At 27.1% G+C, this 23,881-nt stretch overlaps 1 protein-coding gene and 1 long non-coding RNA gene across 2 annotated transcripts in view; both read left to right on the plus strand.

Moving 5' to 3' along the window:
• The window catches only part of LOC123259718, a 258,178-nt gene that overhangs the window by 99,123 nt on the left and 135,174 nt on the right, over window positions 1-23,881 (plus strand). The gene's annotated exons all lie outside the window — the stretch shown is intronic.
• Window positions 12,149-13,268, plus strand: LOC123259724. The gene is made up of 3 exons (XR_006508307.1): window positions 12,149-12,258; window positions 12,851-12,992; window positions 13,081-13,268. It is a non-coding gene; the product is annotated as an uncharacterized LOC123259724 (long non-coding RNA).

The raw sequence follows: 23,881 nt of genomic DNA on the forward strand, positions 1-23,881 counted from the left end.
TAAATTATTGCAATAAAAATTCTGTCTATTCAATAATATAATAATTATACAATCCGAGAGTTGATATTAAGCATCTGCAATGAATGCTGCTTTGATCGGGATTAATGATTCAATGCAAAAGGATGGGCACGGCTGATCAATCTTGAAAATATTTACTGGCCAAATCTATAATTCAAAAGAATAATTCTTTATTCAAGAAAAATATTTTATTTAATTAAAATTAATGATTATTATTGATACTTTCATAGGATTTTTAGTTTTTATAAATTTGATTATGTTTTTTAAATCGATTGGCCATGCCAAATATTTTATAATTAATAGTTATATAGTGTAATTAGTTAGTTGGTATTTTTAGTCAAAAAAAATTTACTTGGTCAAAGAATTCGATCTAATCGACTAAAGATTATAGTTATCGATCGAAGGTGAAATATTCTTAAATCAAGAACATCAAAGTTTAGAATAAACATTTTTGAAAACAAAGCTCTGTGTTTTTTTTTTACAAATAATTTCTTAAGATTAAAATGAATTTTCTAAACTTCAATTACTTATTATTTTAGCGTTATAATATGCTGAGAATTTACAAAAATATTTACTGAATTTAATATCAGCTTTTGAGTAGAGTAAGAAACAAGTGACTTGGCTCGAGATTTAGCGCTAACTTTTTAAACTTCTGTCTACAAAATACGATTAATAATATTAATTTGTATCCACAGATTCGGTAGAATCTGGCGCCAAGTTCCGTTCAAATCCGTTGTAAACGGAGCGCCAGACTACCGACTGTGTTTACTGTAAGCAGAACGGTATTTCGAGGTTGCAAAATTTTATTTAATTATATGGTTCTCCTTTTTCCAAAATAATATATTATAAAAGTAATTTATACTTTATTTTACTGATATTAATTAATTATAATCAATCATAACACTTAATTCACTTAAAATTATTAAATTTTATCAGCACAAACTATAGTAAGCCCAGAAATTTCGATCCTGACTTTTTTTCGATGGGGAATATCAGCGCCACAGACTAGATAAAATAAAAATGTGTAGTAATCCTTCCTATAGACACGCAACTACAGTAAAAGTGATTCATAGCTTGCATCTATGGCCGCCAGGGTGCACTGGAATTACATCTACATAAACTGTAGCTTTAAGGGATAGTTTGCAGTAAAAATGCAGTCAACACGAGATTTAAGTTGTTATCAATTGTAAATTTTAATTATAATTACAAAAAATACTAAAATACGAACAAAAACAGTTTCACTGTAAAAAGTCGCACCAAGTCCACGCTCATAAGACTATTAGGAAAAAAAATTTTTTTTTTCTTTACAAAAAGATACAAAATAAAAAAATTAAAAAATCCGAGTAACCGATATGATTGTTTATGATTTTCGGAAATTAAAAAAAATTTTTTTGTAAATTTAAAAATTAAAAAAAAATTTTAGAACGTACTTGGTGTGCGTCATTGTATATTTCAATTTTTTTAAAGTCCTAGTAAATAGATTTTACGAATTTCATTAAAAGTAAAATATTTTGCAACCGCGCACACTAAATATGTTCTAAAATTTTTTTTTAATTTTTAAATTTACAAAAAAATTTTTTTTAATTTCCGAAAATCATAAACAATCATATCGGTTACTCGGATTTTTTAATTTTTTTATTTTGTATCTTTTTGTAAAGAAAAAAAAAATTTTTTTTCCTAATAGTCTTATGAACGTGGACTTGGTGCGACTTTTTTACAGTGAAACTGTTTTTGTTCGGATTTTCATCACGTGAAATTGTATTGCATTTCAAACAATGTAATCAAGACGTCCAGCCGTTGATCGATGATTACATGAATGACTAGCACTTGAATGAGTTCACTCTAGTCCGTTTGACGATTAAAGATTGATTCACTATTTTTAATATTAAAACTAATTTTAAGATAAAGCACTTTCCAGTCTCTTTTTAACTCTGCTCATCATTGGGGTAATCTTTTTCCTTCTTTGCAAATATTTAAGTTCGCTGGAAGAATGAGTAGGCTGGCAGCTTGGCAATATGCTGCATAATTTGACCATAATTCAAATGCAGCCTACTTCTTAAGGTATACGAGGCTTAAAAAAAGACTGAGTCGTAAATCCCAGCAGAATCAGTGTAATGTCGTGAATTGTTGAATCAGAACCGTTTTAGCATAAATAGCCGATTTTTGGGTGAACTTTTGTTTTTATGAGAAAAATTTTTAAATCAATCTTGAAGATCTCATCGAAATTACATATTATTAAATTACTTTTTTAATTTTCCTCGATGGAAATAAATAGCTAGATTTTTAGAAAGTAAGCCAGTCCAAAAAAACAAAGCCTTTGTGAAAATTTTTTCATGATTCGAAAACATTTTACAGCAAAAAAATGAAAATAATGTTGAGTTCCATTTCTTGTCAAGTGAAAGATATTCTTATAAAAAACATCAAACGTACGTGCAAATAGTACGCCGGTAAAGTTCAAACCTATTTTTTTATTTTTTATTTCATAACTGTTGGCTTATTCCGATTTTGTCCCTAGAAAATCTCTTGGATTTACTCTTTCACTAAGGTAATACTTGTATACTTGTAAAGTTTGCTGTTACAAGACATTATTTTCTGTGTTATTATCATACGCTTGTGAATACAAAGCCTTAAGTTTTAAAATTTCACCAAGTTAGTTTACGGCAAAAACAGACAACAAAAAAAGCTTAAGATACCCAAGCAAAGTGGTAGGGCTAATTTTTTTTTATCAAACTTTTCTTGGCTCTTCTCATCTGACGGGCAAGTTCTTCTCCAGTAGAAAATGTTCATTTGAAATTCAATGTTACTTATTCATTGATAAAAAACTTTCTAACTATTTTATACTTCAATATATTGTTATCACATTTATTATTATTTTTATATTTTCATAACTGTATTATTACACAATAACTTTTATTCTGAGATGAATGCATCGGAAATCGGAAGTGCGGATACTTTTTGCTCTATACATATTACTTCTTGAAAAATATTGTTTATTATTTGCGAGAAAAATGTGTAGTCATAAAAATTTATCATTAAATGTATTTATTTCCGACCTTGATATCATAGTAAATTATTATATTTATTTATACTGTATAAATATTAATTTATCCTTCGTAAAATTTATTTTTAGCTCTCTGTTTTATTTATGGAAGCATTGAATAACAGCCAATTATTTAAAACAGCGGTTGCATTTCAGTAGTAATACTCGACGGCTGACCATACGTGACACCACCGATTGCAACCATTACTTAATTAAATAACATCAATAAATATTTACCTCAAACTATGGTCTGATTTATATATTTTTGAGCTTACAATTTATTTATTTATTTTTTTTCGATAGAAAACAATTAAAATTTTTAACTGTATGTTAATTAATATACTGAAAAATAAAATTAACTCAATTCAAAAGAAAAGTTTTTGAATCAAGAAAATCTATTGAAGAGCTTCATCATCTTGAATCAAGCTAAATTTACAAGTAAAATTGTTTTTTACTCAATCATAATCAAAGAAAACTGCAAAAAACGTAAATTTTCAGACGGTAAATTAAACCAACAGTCTCCCGTTAATTTAATATTAATATTGGATCTTCTTACACCATTATTTACGAATAATATTATTTAAAAAAAGTTTGGAAAATCCAAAAGTGCACGCCTCATAATCTCATTTTTCACAATAAAATTGATTAAAATAAATGATAAAAAGCAAAATAATAAAAAACAGATAACTCTGCTATGGTTAGTGGCGCCATAACTCTGAGGCGAGGAAAAAAAATACTATAATAAAATGTATAGATAGATATACAATAAAATCCACCGTTATAAATTAGTTTTTTTTTAAATAATAATTTAATGACAGTGAATTGGACGCTCATATTAATTAAGAAAATCTGTCGTGTGTTACTTTAGATAATAAAAAAAAAATTATTCCGGTACGATCATTTTTTCGACCAATTTCCCTGCCACATACACGCATCCATACACGGACGTCCAGAAAAGATTATGTTTAATGTTATTATTTACTATGTTAAACAAAAAAATTGTTATTGAAATAAATTTTATGTGCTTGACAAATTATTTGACTTGATATAAGTGTACTCATATTAATCTGTAAGTGCGATATAAATAACAAAAAATTAATTTCAGTTTCGAGAAAATTGCTTTTTTTGAAATGTCGAGAGTAGAGCACAACCTCAACGCTTCGCTTGTGAGGCGTGCAATAATGACTAATGATGCGAAGTTTGGCTTCAATATTTTATTTATACTGAAAGTAAAAATCTCAAAATTTTTTGCTATTTTTAGAAATAAAATGCTATGAAAAAAATGACCATTTAAAAAATTTTAAAACATTTATTGTATTAATTATTGAAGTATTTTTTTAGTAAAATTAATTGATTGTTAATAAATTAATTTTTGTACAATTACTTTTCAATTTTGCTTTTTACAAATGATTATTAGATGAATTATAAATGAAAAATAATAACAATAAATTTCTATCAGATCCCTTTTGTACATATTAAATATTTCGCATTACAGATACTATAAATTTTTTTATACGCGCTTAAGGTCATTTGAGTAGGTTTTGTGACTCACAAGATTAAATAAAAAATGTTTAAATTTGAGAAAAAATTTTTCGTTAAATTTACTTTTTTAGATCATATAAATACATTGATTACCGAAAAAAAAAAATTTAATCATAAGCTCTTATTAATAAAATATACGAAGGTTTATAACTCAATAATGGTATATATTTTTAATTTAAAAAAACTATTAATTTTCCAATAAATTGTATATTTCAAAAATTCTTTTCCACCATTATTAATTCATCAGACGTTTTTAATTGATTCAATTCTCAGTTTCTTTAATTTCACCAATTCAGTAATTAAATAATTAATTAATTTACTACCTTCCCTTTTGTATGTGGTTTATTTCTTAAACAAATAATCGCGTATCTTGCCAAATGTGTACGCGTGAATATTTAATATCATGTACGCAAACTTGAGGGATACATAAGGTCTACTCAGCAAACATATGATCTCATTTATTTGAAAAATACTCCAGTAAACGGCTTCTTACAAAAAGATAAAATTTATGAAATATTTCAAACGCAAATGAATAAATAAATAAATAAATAAATAAATCAATAAGAGTATTAATCATCATCATTACCACATTAATTAAAACGATAATTTGTAAGGTACAGAATAAAACATATAGTAACTGTTGAATAAATTTTCCGCGGTAAAAATGAATAAAGTAACAGAAAAAAAAAAAAAATAAAATAGCTCGAATCCGCTTAGTAATTGAATTTATCAATTAGTAAGGTATTGAAAGAGAATGATGGAAGGTTGGTGTAAATGTGAAAGAGGGGCTTTTCCCGCCGGCTCTTTTGAGATTACAGAAACTCTCCGCCAGGGTGCAACTACAGCGCATAGTCGTTCCGCGAACAATCGATTGCGATATATCGTCGAGTCCTAGCTGCCGTACGTTTAAGGAGAAGCCAACGCATGCGTTTTTGTCAGGGGCTCGTATTGGCTGGTGATGATGTCATGCAGTCTCCCCTAGCTCTAAGAATGAATCTGCGGGCTTTTCTGCAGTCTACACCGACAATTCGAGCGGCACAGCCGCGTTTTTGACGTCATTTTCATTTTTATACTAGTGCAATAGTAATTTACACATTGTGCTTTCGCGAAGACAGTCAACAACACTCGTCCAAGTTAGTGACAACAGCTAAAGCTTGTCAACAAACGGTGAGTCCTTCTTGAATATACATTTCACATTATAATCTATCTCAAATCATCCCTTATTTTCTCCTCTGGTTGTCTATCGCTGTTGGACAGCTTAAACACATCAACATCTGTCATTTTACCAGACATAATAATAATGCCTGTCATTAATATTCATTTTGCTTTTTCATCCAATAATATTATCTTCACTCCTGCCTGACTCTCAATCATTCGTTTAAAAGTTGAAAAAATGTTTATAAATTCACAACTCACATTCGAAATATATTTTTTCATTCCTAAGAATTTTTAAATGATATTTTATTTTTTTAATTTAATTGTGATTAATGAGTGAAGAAATGAGAGCATGAAAAGTGTTGAACCGCAGCTTGGTCCACGTGCAAAAGTGATGATTTTTTCGGTTCAAAGTTTTTAGATTTTGTAATCAATATTGAAATATTTTAAAATTATTATTCAAAGAAAAAAATGATAAAATTTTGAGGTGATTTTTTTATGAAACTTTTCATTTTGTAAATTATGTTAAATTACGTAACACATGGAAAGATTTGATAGAAATGTTAGATATTCTTCAATAGAAAACAATGCGAAATTTTCATGAAAATAAGGAGTGATAAGAAATTCAAGTGAGAGGGTGAAGTTGACAATTCTTGCTATAAATTAAAAGTTATTTTTGGTCTCACATTGAAAAAAACTTTGCATATAATAGTAGAGTCTAACGGGGTATATATAGTGATTGTGATTGCCTTATCCTTATTCTCTTTCTTATTCGTCGTGCTTGAGCATTGAGCTCAACTGATGAGAGGCCTTTGCAATTATTCACCTCAGGTGTTAAAGTAGAGGTTTTCAACAATGTAGGACAGAACTTCGAGCCTTTTGTTCTTAACAAAAAAAGCATAATACATTTTCAACTGTCATGACAACTTTTACTGTTCTGCACAAATTATATTATGAAACAAACTCTGTTGTAGCATTCATGAAAGTTGTATTTTATTTTATTTTATTTTTTTATCTACTTTTAAACTTATTATCTTCTGGGAAGATAGGTATGCTTATTGTTTTAGTATTGATCATTATTATACTTTTATATAGTTCTAGTGTTTGTAAAGTTGTAAAAAACTTTGCTGATGTACATTGATAGTGAGCTAATTGCAATAATAAAAAGTTACATAAAGTAATCTAACAAAATCAAATATCAATTATGGTTAGGTCGAAATATATGAACTTGCATTATTATTATTATTATTATTATTATTATTATTATTATTTTTTTTTTTAGGAGATTTTGTAGAAATCTAACTATTAAATTTATCCTTATGATGCAACTTTCGAATAATTTTGTAATTTTTCGACTCATTTTGTCGAGCTGATTCACAAAAGACAATTGGTTCAAAAGTTTATGCATTTATTTATATAATAGAACGCGGCTTGCTATGACAATAGCGTTTAAAATTATTAAGGGATTTTATCAAAACTTAACATACACTGAAAAAAAAGTTTTTTTTTTTTTACCAAGGAAATGTTTCCTTATGGATAAAAAATTGGTATTCTTATGATTAAAATACGAAAGTTTTTTAACTATAAGAATACAGTTTTCTCATGGTCAAAAAACTAGCCTTATAATAAAACGTGGTATTTTAAAGTTAAGAATACCAGTTTTTTTAAATCAAGAAAACTCGAGTAAAAAATTGAGTATTCTAGGTGGAAAAAAATTTTTTTTTCAGTGTAAGTACATAGAATAAGTATTCTATACACTGAGAAAACGGTTTGTTTGACTCAAATGCACAGATTTATTTGAAATGAATCAAAAATATTTATTTAATGTTAACAAATTTCTTTTATTTGAATATATATTACTTTGAATCAAATACTACTTCGTTTTGGTTTATTTAATTGAATCGACTCATTTATTTCATTCAAATAAAGATTTGTTAACTATTAACAAATCTCGCTTCAAGTAAATTACGCTTGGTGTCGCTATTTTTGAATGTAAGAGTACTGTTTACATTTGACTTTTTTTGTGACCATCCACTATTTCTTTTATATTTATTTCATTATAATATCAATTGACCTATTGATCTTAATTACAATAAAAAAATGCTTCTAAAAATTTTCACTTATAATTTTTATTAATTTTAACATGTAAAATTTTTTAATTAAAATTTTTTCATAATAATTTTATTGTTATAAAAGTCCAAAAAATTTACAGATGTCTGTTAATTTATAATAATAAAGTTAGTCGACATTTTTTATTTTTTTATTTTGCTTAATGTGTTAAATTAGAACTAAATAATATTTCTTTTAATTGCACTTACAGTTTTTCGAATTTTTACAAACGAAATTAAAAAATTTTTTGTAAAATTTTTTTCAATAAAAAAAATTCTAAAAATTTTTAGATGTCGGCTAACTTTATTGTCATTGTTCATTTCAGTATAATTAATAATTCCAAAAGAAGTGCCCATTTTACCCCAAACGTTCGATATGACCACTTTTACAACTTTCCTAACCTAAAACTAAAAATCATTGCTTTGAGTATATTCAAACATACCATTTATTTATAGTTAACAAATCTGATTTGGTTGAAATATACGATTGTTAGCACCAAAGAAATATTTGTTAACTATAAACAAATCTGGATTTCATTCAAATATACTATAACTTTGTCTCAAATAAATAAATTTATTTGTATCAAATAAATATTTCTGGTGATATTTAAATAAGAGATTTATTTATAGTTAACGAGCCTCATTTCATTTAAATGAATTGTTTTCTCAGTGTAGATAAATACTAAGGTCAAGTTTAAATAAGATCTTAATCGGTTTAGTAAGTTATAAATGGCAGAATTTAAAAACTTTTAAAATAATAATTTTGTATTAGGGTTTTCTTGAAATAACTTTTGAATGTGATAATGATAACTTATCGAATTTCTGTGAATTTAACTTAAAAGCTTGTTAAGTAAACTTTAATTTTCATGTCTTTCTATTGTTCTAGATGGAAGTTATCTATATTTTCATTGCGGCTGTCGAATAGCTTTTTATTCGGTTGTAATTTTTTAAACCAGACCGGTATTCATTTAATATTTTATTTAGGGAACGTGATGATGAAAAATTATCGAAAAAATTGTACAAATTTGACATTCTGCCAAAAAGCATTTTTATTATTTTTGAATTTATCTGTTATTGAGCAAAATTATGAATATTGCATAACATGTTTACACAGAACATAATGAATTAGCATTTTCATTTAGTCATCGAATTTAATTTTTTAGAGTAAAAAGTTTTTATTTATTATTGAATTTATTCTTGCAAAAATAGAATTTTTTATGAACTATTAAATTGACATTCTTAATGAAAATATTTTTCATTTTCAATACTATTAATTTTTTGTAGGGGCAGAATTTTAATCGGTTGTTAATTTTTATTTGAAGAGTAACATTCAATCAATTCGATAGTTAATGTATAATTTTTATTCATTAAAAATTCTACATCCTTGTTTTGAGCTGCATCTGGACAGTCAGTATTTTTTGATAGTATATTATTTGTGTAACGAATTTTTTTGGAGCGTCAAAACAATAAATCTTTGCACATGGATAACGAAAAATTCGTAGGCTTAGGGTTAAATAATTATTTACAATAGCTTTTTTGTTTTACACTTCAGTGTTTTTCTTTTTTAAATTTAATTAATCCCTACAATAAAAACAATACAAGTGAGGCATACGCCAAATTAATTACTTCTTCATGAGAAAAATTTGCTCATTTAATTGAAAAACTCTACAAGCCCATTAACTTCAATTAATATTTCACCGCTTGCCGTTTTCACGAAAGCCTTTTTAAATATCCATCCGAATATTATTTTTATAAGTAAAGCGTTCATAATTCCTTCGGAATTTTTTTACAACTTTTCTAAAGTAAATTGAAATTTCGTAACTGCGTTTTGGAAGATTAAATTCCTAATAAATTCAAAGCAATGCGTTATATTATTGATTGGGTTAATTAATGAACTAAATTTAATTATGTTGCAAACTCATTAACTTATTGTAAATTGTAATTTCAATTTAACTCCATTTAGTTCATACAAGTTAATTACTCTGATTTAGTTCACTTAGTTGCACTCTTTTACAGCTTTGTCACACGAGATTGTTTTTAAGTTAAAAAATATATTATTTCTACAAAACGCAAAACTTTTCTCATTTTACCAACGGCGAAAATTGTCGTTGAAGTATTGTTAAGAGTAAAATATTCTCATAGATTTTTATAAAATAAAATTTGCCATTCAAATATTATACTATCACTATAAATCTTTAAAACACTTAAGCGCGCAATAAATCGAGATTTTATCAAGAGTTGTACTGTTTTTAAATGAGGTGCTAGTCTCTATAGAGATATATCTAGTAATCTCAAAACGAATGAAGTGAATTTATTTTATACATTACAAGTGTGTTGAGTGTGTACGCTGATTTGTTAACATTTTTAAAATGATGTAATATATATATTTATGGAAGTTCACGTTAACTATATTCGGCTGGACTTGACTTTTCCTTATTTTGATTGTTATTAAAAATAGTTGTCGAACTTTCTCTTCTTTAACGTGATCCTCTTTATAACTGTTCATTGTCTTGCTGTCTCCTATTCAAGTGCTGACAGTTTTTCTTTGAGAGGATTTTGTCATTATTTTTCTGTATAGTCAAAAGGTTGATCAGTACTTACATTTTTAGACAATTGCTGACGTTTCAAATGTTTTTGACTTTTTTTATTTCATTTTAATTCGTATTAAGTTGTTTAATCGGACACATCAAGGTCAAATTGAGCGATGCTTCACATGTTGTTGGACAATTATCAGTCTTTTAATAAAATACGTGTATACTGTGCTATAAAAATAACATTTATGACTGAAGTATTATCGGTTTTTAAGGAAACACTTTTTTAACTTTCAATTTTTCAAAATTAATTGATAAACTAAAGTAACCGTGGGTATAATGGGACTTAATTTGGAGATACTTGTAATGGAATTGAAACAATTCATAAATTTAGATATTAATTATTACTTAAGCGGATTTTTTTATAAAATACTAACAGAAAATAGTAATTTTTACTACACTGATAAAATTAACTTGATTTAAGAAAAAAATTTTGATCCAAGAATGTCATTTTGAAAAGTTTGATTATCTTTAATCAAATGAAAAAGTTCTTGAACTAAAAATTTATTTTTGGTTTAAGGGGGGAAATACGTGTAGAAGGCCGTTTTCATGCTGATTTTCATTAATTTTTTTAAGGTATGACAAATTAATATTATTTATTAAAACTATCAGGTTATTTTGTACATATATTTATGAGTATTTTTTTGTGTTAAACAACAATATAAGTTAACAAATAGCGGAGATATCAGCTGATACACATCGTAGGTTGTCATCCGATTTAGCAGTCTGTGTGTAGTATGGAAGCCACAATTTTTATTTGAAATCAATGACACAGAAAAATTACTTCATTTATATGTGTATCTTCTATATGAACCTCAATTCCAAAAAAAAAAAAAGTAAAAATTTGCATTTTTTAGAGGGCTGTGAAATTAAGTCGTGATTTTTTACCACTTTTTCATACATTGTTTATTAAAAAAAAAATAGTTTAAATAAAAATATCGCTTCTGATTGAGGTTCATATTCAAGGTAATTGTATAAAAAAAACTATAAGCCATATCGCAAGATGATTGGTTTAAAACTCTTTCAGCTAGACTGCACACAGTTTGGAAAAAACTCGTTTCGAGAAAAACGCGTTTGAAAAAAAAGTGACAGAAAAAGTTAATGTAAAATAGTATTAAAATAATTACTAAATCGGTTATAACTTTTGAACGAATAGGAATTTTGACTTGAAATTTTAAATCTATATTTTTGAATAGTTTTACAAGCGATTTATAAAAAAACACTTGAATTTTTTTGAACCTGTACACGTATTTCCCCCCTTAAACAAATTTCCCTTAATTTATAAATTTTTCTACTTGATTCAATATGATTAAATTCTTTAAAATTGACTTGAGCTCAAGATTTTTTCTTCTAAATCAAGTTAATTTTTTTTATTTATTTATAAATAAAAATAAAATTATAAGCAATACGCGTAGTAGAATAATAAGTCCTATCGATTTAGCATACTTTTATTTAAATAATTAAATGTAATATATCTGGTATTCGAGATGAATAGTCGTGTGAATTTCGAAATAATACTCCGATTATTGATCTTACATAGTAAAGATATTCAAACTATTTAATTTTATTAAACTAGGTCTAAATGATTTGTCTATATAGTAAAATTTAATTAAAAAAAATAATTATACTTTTTGTTGACCTGAATTGTAATATGTGTTCGGTTTTTACAATACAGACAATTATCAATAGCATACATGTTAGCCTCAGAAGGCGTAATCTAACATTGCACAATATTTATACAACAGTTGTTATAATTTGAACTTACTACCAGTTTGCTCTTTGAGGAAAGTAACATTGAGAGCATGTAATACAGTCTGTTGTCGGTAATTCAGTTTGAACTAGTGATAACAAATGCCAATTGAATATATCGGATTGTTTATTTGAAACACATAAAATGCACTGAAGATTATCAGGCTGACTGTCAATACTCTCAACACTGTTCAAAAAAATTAAACTATAGTTTATTTACTATAGTAAATTAAATTTTTTTTTGATAATTAGTTTTCTATTCAAACTTAGTTGCATTTTAATAATTCTGTCTTATAAGTAATCTAAACTAAAGTAAATATTAACCAAAAAATTAAATCAATCTCAAAGATTATATTGGTTGTGAGTTTATGAGTAATTTCTTTATAGTAAAGTTTATTTACTTAAATATATGATGGGCCCGGAGATAAGGCAGTTTTACGCGCGAGCTCTACCTATTTATTTATCATTTTGTTATTTTTTTTCAATGATTAAATTTAAAAATAGAAGAATCAATTTACGAAGGACTATTATTAACATACTCCGGCCAAGTTTAATAATTTTTTGTTCAAAAATTACTTGGTCAAAAAGCGTCTCAGTATTTTGTCCAAAATTTGAATATTCTCTGTCCTACATGTTCTTAAGGCGAGAACTTTGTTCGACGTTACAACTCACAAGCAAGTAATCATTCTATCAGCGAGGAAAATGTTGAAATTCATATTACTGATTTTATTAATCGCTCTTGTGTCTGTAGGAATGGCCCAAGATGGTTGCATGCCCAAAGGTGTTGGTGTAAGTGTACAAATTTTTTTATTGAATGCAAAAGTAAGCAAAATTATTATATTTTAAAATTATTTATATTTTCTTTTATTAGTTTTAGTGTAAGCCCGCCTTGGGTTACAACTGTTGTGATGGTTATACATGTGTTGAAGGTTCACCAACAGGAATGTGTCAATAAATGTAAAAGTTATCGATACGCTTCTGAATTCTTAAAAAATAATAATAATTGATAATAAAGCGTAAAATAAAAATGTACCCAAGTGTATAATCAAAATAAAAAAAAATTTCCGGATAAATTAAGACTTTAAATTTATTATTTTTTTAAATTATATGTAATAGGTCTATTTTTTGCGTGAAAAAAGTTTATTTTTTTGTCCTTTATTGATTACACTGATAGAAGGATTTCTTAGTATTTAAAAAGATTTCTTTGTATTTAAGAAATAATTTCTTAAACATCATTTCTTAGTATTTAAAAAATATTTCTTAGTATTTAAGAAATATTTCTTAAATACTAAGAAATATTAATACTAAGAAATATTTCTTAAATAAAAAGAAATATTTCTTAAATACAAAAAAATATTTCTTAAATACGAAGAAATATTTTTTAAATGCTAAGAAATGATGTTTAAGAAATGATTTCTTAAATACAAAGAAATCTTCTTAAATGCTAAGAAATCCTTCTATCAGTGTATTAAAATCAATTTCAGTTACCTCTCCAAAATTTTTCCAGTTATTCCATTTGCAAAAAAAAAAAATCTATTAATTTTTCAATTATTTTTTATCAACATGCTTCTTTTTAAGACGATTTTATTAACTTGACCTGAATTTATCTATGTATTTATAAAACAGAATTTTTTAACGTGATTTTCATCAAGTTTAAAACGTCTGATTAATTTGAGAATTTATAGACGTATCAAAGAGCGATGACAATGAAATACTTATTTATTTTTATGTTAGTGCACTGACTAGAATAATTAAGATAGAAATAATAACTTATCTTTCGGTTGAAACATACACTAGTCAATATTGCCTCTTTTTAATCACATAAAATATTCCAATCAAACATTTTTTATTTTTTATTTATACTAAAAATTGTGAAATAAATATATATTGTTTATAGACTCAGTACTTGCTGATAATTTATTAGTTTTTTAAAAAAATGAGCATTCGGAAGGCATTAGAATTGTATGTGACGGCAAAACCTCTTACGCTATTTACGATCAATAAATTCGGCATTTACTTTTTAGCAAATACTTCCATAGACTTTGGATTACGGATTGAGCAGATATTCGGCTTTCAATACTGAATGGTATGGCAAGAGACGCTTTTACATGGTCATAATATAAGTAACATAGGCTATCAGAGGCATACCGAAGGGACTTGATGTGTATCGTAAAAGACTATCGCTTGTGGCTGTACCAAATTTTATGTCACATAATAATTATACTCACTTTAGGAAGTACTTTGTGGTAATTTAGCAGCAGGCGGGCACTATCATCTGAGTGATAAAACAGATTAACGACATCTGTATCCCAGTTAAACACAAATTATTCATTTTTCGATTAAAATAATAGTGAGGGAAAAATAATTACGGTTTTTAATGGTCAACAAATTTGCTAGACTTGGTAAAATTTTTAAATGCGTCGAGACCAGAAGCTGCAAGTGCAGCATAGCATGATTTTATGCGCTGGTGGTTCCTGCATGTAAATCAGGAGAGTGAAGATCCGACTGAAAATTTTAGTATTACAGTCACATTCTCGTATTTCGATATTACTCTATGGATGTGACTTTAACGAAAGGTAGATGGTGGTATGAAAGTACTGATTATTATTGTAATATTCCGTGAAAAAAATTTCTGAATTTGCCTGATATGCGTATATAAAATTTTTTGATAAGACTATGCATGTCTTGATATGGAAGCTGGTTATATCAGGACATATCGATGGTTTTCTAACGCAACCTCGTATCTCCAAAATGACAATTTCAGAGGTGAGGTGAAAAATGGTTTATAAAAAATTAATATTCATCTAAAAACAATATTTATCAATTGTATTTTCTAAAGATACTATCGTATTTATTATGAATCTGGTTAATATTTTTTTTCAGTTACACATTTATAATTAATTATTAATTTTTCTGTTGAACCCTTTCATCTTCAAAAATCGAGATACGTGGTTGCGTTAGAAAACCCTCGATATATAACTCTATCAGGATTGATATATCCTGACATGGTCATAAATAGCCTAATATATCCTGATGTGAAAATTATTTAAATCAAGACACACTCTGCGACAAAAGTATAACCCACCCCTCTAATTTTTTCATATCTGATAAAGAATTATAGTTATATTAATATATTACTAATACACAAAATTTGGGTGTTAGTAAGTTTATTATACTATCAATACATTATTTATTAAATGCATAATTAACCAAATACAATTGATATTGGGTTTTTCAGTGCGACAAAAATATAACCCAGGTAATGAAATTTAAATAAAAATTCGAGAAAAATATAAGAAACAATAATCATTCATGTAATCTAATATTTAGTAGATCCACCACTTTTACTTATCACCTCAATCATTCGGTCCGGTAAACTGTCATATAGCTTTTTAATTATGTCTTGATTTATATTTTGTCACTCGTCAACTATCACCTTCTTTAACTCTTCAACAGAAGTAAATTGTCTTGATCCACGATAGACAGCTCGTTATAAATTTCCTCAACAATTTTCAATTATGTTCAAGTCAGGAGAATATGCTGGCCATTCAAGAACTTAAATATTTTTTTCACTAAAGTAGTCTCTAACTACCTATGCTCGATGGATACTGGCATTATCTTGTTGAAAAATGAAATTAGGACCATCAATTCGCATTGCGTGAGAGTTAATTTGCTCGTTTATTACTTCTATATATTGTTTACTAGTTATTTTTCCAGAACAGAACTTAATATCCATTTTACCTGAGTATCCAATGCCAGACCATACCATTACACTACCACCTCCGGCTTGCTGACGGCTCAATATAAAATTATCTTTTCTTAAATCGTGAAAATAGTAATTAAAACCATCAGGTCCATCCAAATTAAACTTCTTTTCATCAGAAAAAATAACTTTTCGCCACTTTTTTTTTCCATTGAACGTGATCTTTTGCAAATTGTAATCTAACTAGTTTATGTTTAGCAGACAACGGCGGTTTTTTTGGTAATTTCTTACGTTTTAAATGTTCACACTCACGTATAATACGTTGAATATTTCTTAAGTTAGTACTAACACCAGCCTCCGCTGCGATTTGCCTGGTGGTAAGCGTAGAATTGGACGCAACTCTTAGAATTGACCTTCTTTCTCGTGGTGTAGTTGCTCTTGATCGAACTGTCCGTTTTTTCTTGTCATAGTTCTTGGGATCTTTTAAAAAATTTCGCACAAAACGATGATTTCTGTTGATGATTTTTGCAATTTTGGCGTTAGAATAATTTTCAGAATGCAATTTTTTAATTATAACAATTTCAGTTTCGTTTAAGTATTTTCCCCGTGGCATTTAAATAAAAAATGGACAAATATTAACTTAAACAATTTATTTATGCGTAAGAACTTACGAGTTACACGAAACAAGTATAAACATGAATTGACATGTTCAGTGCACCGAACTACTTGAGCCAATGAGACGAATGGGTTATACTTTTGTCGCGCTATCAAACCAATAACTTCGCCGCTGCATAACAAAGCAGCATCGGAACGTAACTATATATATATATATATATATATATATATATATATATATATATATATATATATATATAGCATATAGTGAGTATATATATATATATATATATATATATATATATATATATAGCCCTATATATGCTATATATATATATATATATATATATATATATATATAACTGCTTGCTGCTATATATATGCTATATATATATATATATATATATATATATATATACACAATAGTACTAGAATCAAGTAAACAATGCTGGTGCGTTAGGAATTTATTTACTTGTATTTAGTTTTACAGTAAATATAAAAAAGTTAGAGGGGTGGGTTATACTATTGTCGCGGAGTGTACAAATTGGCCATATCAAAATATATGTTTATGTCAAAAAATTATGATGCGCATATTAGGTCATATCGGAAAATTTTTTCAGGGATATTAAAGTTTAGAAAACACGTTTCGAGGCTCTTTGCAGTTAGGCTAATAATGAGTTAAAATGATAAGAACTGTTCTATACACAATAGCCAATTATAAGTTACGTATTTAAAGGCTAACATGTATGCTATCGATAATTGCTTGTATGATAGAAAAGCAACTATTGGAGTTTATGTAAACAAAAAATACAAATAATTTATAAAAAATATTACGTAGTTTTTTATAACAGTCATTATTATTATTTTAAGTTTTTAATTGAAATATTGCGTAAAATAAAAAAAAAAAAATAAATTTCAATCACTTTTAACTCCCATGATTTTTATTTAAATTTCTTTAAATCTTTAATTGTAACTAGAGAATAGAGAAGTTATTAAAAGTTAGTTTTAAATGAAAATTGAATTTATTTCTACTTGAAAGTATTTTCTGCATGAAAATGTTTGCATTAATTTTCCATGAAGCTTCTCCGATGAAAAAAGTTTATATAGTTTTATGTATTATTAATTTATTTTCTATATTTCTTTGACTATATATATGATAAATATTTCAATATTATCTTTAACATGAATTATTTTCATGGAGGTTCAATTTAGGAGCTGATTCATTTTTTTATGAATTATGTAATAAAACTAAATTTTTGAATAGCAATGTAGAATTTTGTCTCATTAATTGTAGATTGCTTTTACTTTGTTAAAATTCTTCTCTAATGTAATCACGGGTACTGTTATAAATATGTATCATTAGTCAACTTCAGAAAAATCACACACCTCTGTGATAAGATCAATGTTCGCGCCGGCTGTTGGCCATAGAAGACATGCACGCTACACCGTAAAACGAATTACGTGCCGTTATTGCGGAGAAAAGTGAAATTTGTCCATTCTCTGAAGCTACAGGGTCTTCAATACAAAAAAACGTGATCTCCGGACGATAACGACGATTCGATCGGGCTCTATCGGAAAAAATTCAGTGATGGAAAAAGAAAGACAAGTTAATAAATGGAGTAAGAGGGCGTGGAAAGTTAAATATTGAGGAAATAGAAAATAAAAAAGTAAAAGTAAAAGTACTATTAAGTTAATAAACAAAAAAACTCTACAAGTTTTGTCTTTTCTGCAATGAGGAAAACAAACATGTGCTATTGTCGATCAAGACTTGTGTGTTATATGTACCAGAATCATTGAACCCTCTTCTGATTTGTTGTAAGAAAGTTATTGAACTCAACGGAGCTGGATTTCCACAGCTACATGCCGTATCATGGCGAACTCTATTTAATTCATAGAAAGTTTCATAAAACTTTAAAATTTGCAGATCCAAGTTTCCTTTCTTGATCGATTAGTTATTCAATTTGTTATTTTAATTGTAAGATCAATCATATTTTTAGTTAAATTTTGATAAATAATGGAGTTTTTCGAAAAATTGTAAGTTAAATAAAACCTTCACAGGTCAACACTGTAAAAAACATTCAAAAGAAATCTACCTTATTTATCATTGAATAATTTTTGGGAGGTAGTTTAGGAACTTTAGGAATCGTAGATGAGTATTGCACACAATTATATGCACATTGATGAAAAAAATAACTTTATTAAGGAGTAATAATGTTAAATTGAAAAAATTATATTGCAGAAAATGGGTTCAAAAACTTATTTCCTTGGTTTTTGGATTCTTGGATTGAGAGATTTGTACCTTCAGATGATAACCATTGTTAATTATTCAAAAGTATAATGCCTTTGGTCAGTATAGTTGATTTCTTCAATCTAGAATAATTTTCTTCACCTCATATGTCCTGAGATTTTCATAACACAAAATTTTTTTACGGGATATAAGAATTAGAATAAGTTTGAAAATTTTTTGGTATTAGCAAAATCCTTCAAACAAGTCGATAATATATTGAACCAATGTGACTGTCTTTCTTGATATAAGAGAAAGAAATTCTTGGAAGAAAAGTTTTGTATTTCGTTAAAAAAAAATGAAGTTCTTCGTTAATATAAAATTTTTTAAAAAATATTATCCTCAAAGCAAGAGAAAATTTTCTTCAAAAATTATTTTTCGGATAATATAGCTTTTGTGGTAATTTTCGATTATTTAAATAAAATTCAAAGTAATTATTTAGATCTTTAGCAGAATTTCTTCGGTCTGTTAAAACAAGTTTGTTCTACTGCTCGAACCCCTCTAGAGATTATTAGACGAGATCACTTCTCACTATATATAAGGGACAAAGAGTATGACTCATGATTCATACATGGAGTATATATAATAGTTATAGTGTTCTCTGTCGTACATTAGTTGCAGTTGCAGGCGTTATGTAATTCGAGGAAGGGAGACAAGTGAAACTTGCCGATCGATGTCTGCGAGGGTCCTGCAGCATGTATTTCTGTATCCCAATTCAGATTGATGTTTTTTGCGATGCTGCCAACCAGCCGTATAATTTGGCTGTAACAACAGATGTCTTGAAAATAATTTAAATATCGATGTTAACAGTTTTCATTATATTTCATGTTTGAAGTATTCTGTTTAGTTTAAGTATTTAATAACAACCAACCTCGAATTCGCGGGATTTATATTGGGAAAAAACAGTTTTTCCCTTCTTAAAAAGTTCAAGGAAAATTAAAAGTGCAAAAAAAGTTGCTAAAAGAGGCTGTAGTAGCTCGCTATTTCTCATCGAGCATTTTTAGCTTTTGCATTATGAATGAGTAGAAGTGAATTTTTTTAAAGAAGAAAGATGTGAGTAAAAGAAGCATAAGCGTATTTATTATTTATGATATTTTATATCATTTCATTAATATTTTGTTTTTGTTAACTCGAGTATACTAGATTAAACTCATACATAATAAATAGTACGATGAGTGTTCAAATGAATATTTAAAAAACGAATCTGTATTTAATTTATAACCCTCTACTTTTTTTCGATGGTTTTATTAATCACAAAAAATTAAATCGTAAAGTTTTCACTCATTCCTGTTTCCGATTTTTTAACAAGCTTATATTATAGATACATTTTTTTTTTTTCAATTTTCGTAGCCACCGTTTTCGCTAATGAAACTCAGACGTGTCCACGCTCGGTCGATCTTGTATTTACTTAACGAAATTGTACTTCGATATTCATTTTCCCATCACTTTATTACAATATCTGGTCCTTAATTCTCTTTTATTCTCGATTCCCATTTATAATTTCAATATTGGACTTGACAGGTTATATTTTTTCGATTAATTCGTATGTTTTAGTTTGCCATTGTTTGGTTTATTAAATTTAATTTTCTTTTTGTTAAATCAACTTTTTTTTATTTTGTTTAATATGAAATGATTTTCATATTCAATTATTAATACTGTGATAATTAACTTATTTTGATCTTATTACATTGAGTTTTCTTCATTAGTTAGAATTTATTATAAAGAATTTAATTAACATATTTTTTATGAGTTCGAGATTGACTTTTAATATAAAATTAGAATTTCTCTTATGACTCTGCGCCAATAATGATCAAATTGATAACATTTAAAAATCGACGTTTTAATTAGCAAATTGTCTAACTCCATCTTCTATTTGTACGAAAAAAACAATTAGTTAAAAATTTATTATCACTTTAAAAAATCATGTAATGTCATCATTATCTAATAGAGATATAATATTTAGGTTTGAATTATTCAAATAATTTATAATTCGATTATGGCTATATCAAAATGTTAAAAAATCACCCTCTAAAAAATAAAGAGTTAGACAAATTGCTAATTAGACCGTCGAAATGTCGAATGGAAATTTTAAATTTAAAAGAATTTTTGATTATATTTCCACTTTTTATAAAAGTTTTTCAACTAATGAATTTTATATGTGCTTGATTTATGTGAAAGTACTCGATATTGTAAATTTCCATCATATTGATTATTTCATTAAAATTGATCACTTAATAAATTCGTCTCAGAATTTTTCCCGTTTTTGTCTTAAACCAGATATGCAAGATAAATCGAACATAGTGGGGAAGTACTAAGATCAACAAACAATGACTCGTGACAAAACTCGTAATAATAATAACTTATATCTTATATCTCAACCTAATCCAACAATATTAATACGAAAAGTAATATAACTAACTAATTATACTTATCAATCATTACTTAGTTATAATAATAATTAAATCCAATATCGGGGAAAAATGTATTTTCGTTGCTAATTTATATGTTTAGTTATTGATCAGTTACAAGATTACAATACGAAATTAAAATTTCATTAGAAGAATTTTTTTTTCAAAGGATACATAATGTGTATAATTAAGAGTGAGAAAAATGTTGTCTCCGGTATATTCATGAAATAAAATGGGGTTTTTAAATTGAATTTAGGATCATTAAAAAGGTTTTGACCTGGATTTATGCCTTTTTAATGTTTTATATCTTTTTCATTTATAGTTAATTCACTATAATAAGTTTTCAGAACAGTTCTGAATAAATTCAAAGTTCCTACTAGTATTTCCTACTAGATAAAAGTAATTTATTTATCTATTTTGTTTTGTGCATATTAATGTATTTTTATTTCAAATATTAATCCGTATAATCGAAGAAAAAAAAAAATTTGTGACATGTATAACTTATAATATTATAAAATATATTGTAAAATTGGTTTCTATAATTAAATTTGGCACCATCAGAAAAGACGTAAAGTCATGGTTTATTCCAACTCATGTTCCATTAAGTTATTGGTTAGTGATCCTAATGATCAATATTATTTTACAAAATTAATCCAAAAGTACCCAAATTATATATGGGATTAAAAATATCGAAAAATGATTAAACCAAGTTTTTTTTTTATTTACTATTTGTAATTTTCAGCAGCAACATAGTTGCAGATTGCTTATTTTTTTCATAAATATTTTTCCTTTTAATTATTTTTATCATGAGTTTCGAAAGTTCTATACAGATAAGAAAGGGCTGAAATTAAACCAGCGCTACTAGACTCATAATGTTCGTATATGAGCATTCATGATGAAAGTCTACAAGTAAACCAAAATAATACAGTAGATAGTCTAGACCGGGAATCAAACCCGAATGTCTTCAGTATCGCGCTTGATGCTTTTGTACTTAGGCTATCTAAACTACCATCAAAGATAGTTAAATATCTTACTATTTTATGTTTCCATTATATGCTCTGTATATAGAAGACCATGTACAGTATATCGAGTACCAGCAATTATAAATTTTGGACCATTGATTTTCCATGAACCAATAGAAAAAAGTTTTGATAAAAAATATTAATAGGGTAGGGCGGGGCTAGTTGATCGTAGGGGCAAGTTGTGCAATCGAAATATCTCGAAAACTAAGCAACTTACAACAAAAGTGTCAATGGTGAAAAGAAAGGGTTACGAAAGGAGAACACATCGCGCGAAAGTCAACTGCCGTCCGATGTTTAGACTAACTGACAAAGCGTTTTCTTTTTTTTTTTGCGTCAAAAAAAAAAACAGGTCTTTAGAATTTTTCTCCTACACTCACTTAAAAATGCTATTTCGTCATCATGAAAGTATTCAAAGATGACTTAATGTTTGCCCTTTCGATTATATATGATTGTTTATTTTTAATTCTTATCATTCTTTTATAACCTAACTTTTATTTTGTTGCCTCAATTGGGGCTAGTTGAGCAAGGCGCTGACTGCGTGTTAAACCAGCCCTACTAGATTTTCAATACAAGTTTGGAAAATCCAAATGAGCATGCCTTAATTTAAGCGCTCATGTCATACATAAATTATTTAGATCATAACAAATATTATTCGTTTTTAATTTGAATTTTCCCGCGAGTAGTATTATCCCCTCTGTAGGTCGAACTAAAGAAAAATTTTAACAGATGATAAAACAGTTAGTAATTATACCACCATGTATGTATAGTTTCTGCTTGTTTATAGTTATTTCAATTCTGTTTATGAAAAATAATATATATGGCTGCCGAAATCGCAGAAAAAGTCACCGAACTGACAATCGAAAAAAATTAACTGTATCGAAACGGAATTATTTTGACACGCAATTTTCACAAGGGTTTTGATAAACTTCCTCAGGAATAAAACAAAAAGAAAATTAAATCGTGAAAGTGATTTTTGACAAAGTTGTGGTGTTATCAAGCCCATAGCTCCCGTGAATACCACGCTCTTATCCATTTAATTCATCAGAAAAACGAGTTTTTTCTGAGAAATCTTATTTAATCGATAAGAAATTTTTTTTAACGTGTTCTGTAGTTACTATTATTTATTTCAATATGCTTTTTATCCATATTTTTTTTTCGTTTAAATTATGAAAATCACGTTTTAATCGAAATCACGATTTTTAGGCGAGAGTAGAGCATACCTGCGCGCTTCGCGCTTAAGGCATGCAAATATTGAAAAATCAAATTTTTCTTCATTAAATTAATAAGTATCAATTGATTTGTACATGTGATGATTTAATATAATGTGTAAAAATTAAAATAACTCATATTGATATTATATTAATAAATATATAACATAATTATAATTAATATTGTTATGTTTATAATTATTATTATAATCATAATTATACGTATGTAGAATAATAATAAATTAAATATTTGCTTGTTAATTACAATTTTATTTTGTTTTCATAGCATTCTATAAAGTCATTCCGTCTATTTTAGCCATTGCACAACTAGCCTCATACCCATGCTCAACTAGCCTCATACCCATGCTCAACTAGCCTCATACCCATGCTCAACTAGCCTCACTAGTGGGGCACGTTGAGTAATTTGGAGCGCTCGCG

Source organism: Cotesia glomerata, linkage group LG2, assembly GCF_020080835.1.
Source record: "Cotesia glomerata isolate CgM1 linkage group LG2, MPM_Cglom_v2.3, whole genome shotgun sequence".
In the NCBI taxonomy this organism is placed as follows: domain Eukaryota; kingdom Metazoa; phylum Arthropoda; class Insecta; order Hymenoptera; family Braconidae; genus Cotesia; species Cotesia glomerata.